Here is a 1,343-nt window from a genome sequence, read left to right as displayed (position 1 = left end):
AAGCACCACCACAGGAGCAAGGTATCCATAAAAGATAATTAAACAAACACACAGATCTTTGAACTTCACTGCAGGTTCACTGTTTCACAAAAGTGTAGTCGAACGCGTTTCTCTCATGGTTTACTAACATTCTCGCTCCATTTCTTGTCCGCTATAACAGGTTTTTAAGGTGTGATTGCAATATGGAACGGTGACATGAGCCGTTGATGTGCCAGGTTGAATTTGCGTGAAGGTCTGAGCTGTTGAGTGTCATCCATCTTTGCTGCTGTCTGCGCCGTAATGATGTCTGTCAGGCTGCAGCAGAGGAAGAGAACTGAAGGTTAATCTCTCTGTATCCCTTCAGTGTTCTGAATGCTTAAAGAGCCATCGGGCCGAGCTGACCGTGCCGTGTTTACAGGTCCCTGTCTCTGCTAAGAGATCACAAAGACAGAGGGCTGACACCTCAGAGGCGCTTTGAGAAAACCAATGGAGAGAAAGTGAGTAAAGAAAGAGTGTGTCACAGTCTCGCCTTTACATTTTCAAGCCGTAGGTCCGTGTTGCACCGGTACTCAGTTTGTAAATTACAAGGTCCCTGAATGCGGGCTGGTGAGTGTTGTAGTAAATCAGCTCAAAAGGGAAATATTTATGACTAATTATAACTGGTTATGATTAATAATAAATATTTAGATTAGATCTTCGAATTAACTGTAGCAGAATCAATATTACCATTACTTGATCTGTCCGTCCACCGAGTAGACAAAATAATCATTTATCAATTCAAAGAAAGATTATTTTCCTGGCCAAGGAAGAATAATCTTTCCTTATTTATGCAGTGCTAGCAGTAATACATAAACATATGTAGCAAGGGTTCAAAACATTCATTGACTTCGAATTGTGAGCAGCAAACAGAGGCAATCGATCGTGAATATAAGGTATTTAATAAATGAAACTATATCTAACATATAACTAACTAAGCAAAACACATATATACAGAATGAAACAAAGTAAGGAAAAAGAGAGGAGAGTAAAAGTATGGCAGTATTTTACATCAATCTTAAACACAACCTAATGAGAATCATCAGAGAATCAAAAATCACCTTAAAAGGGGCTGAAACTTAAACACGCATTTAAATAGTTGTAAACGGTTACTTGCATTGGCTTCGATTGCTGAACAAGAGTTCTGATGTGGTAGACAACGGAGGTCTTTGATGAGTTCGTTAGGAGTGAGCTGGAAGTTTACTTCTGGTTCTTCTGAAGAAGGAAAAGTCCACAGCGACTCGAAGTTACTTGAAGATAAAAACTGCCGAAAAACAAACTCAAGAGGAGAGTCTTGAGAGTCTTGGAAAGTGTCGTCTCAAAAGAAG

General features: G+C 39.5%; 1 long non-coding RNA gene across 1 annotated transcript in view; it reads left to right on the top strand.

Annotated features, from left to right (window-relative positions):
• The window catches only part of LOC107674783 (uncharacterized), a 194,474-nt gene that overhangs the window by 78,548 nt on the left and 114,583 nt on the right, over positions 1–1,343 (top strand). The window lies entirely within an intron of this gene.

Source organism: Sinocyclocheilus anshuiensis, unplaced genomic scaffold, assembly GCF_001515605.1.
Source record: "Sinocyclocheilus anshuiensis isolate Anshui unplaced genomic scaffold, SAMN03320099.WGS_v1.1 scaffold680, whole genome shotgun sequence".
Classification (NCBI taxonomy): Eukaryota; Metazoa; Chordata; class Actinopteri; order Cypriniformes; family Cyprinidae; genus Sinocyclocheilus; species Sinocyclocheilus anshuiensis.
Note: the sequence above shows the minus strand (reverse complement) of the source record. Positions and strands in the feature narration are given on the sequence as shown.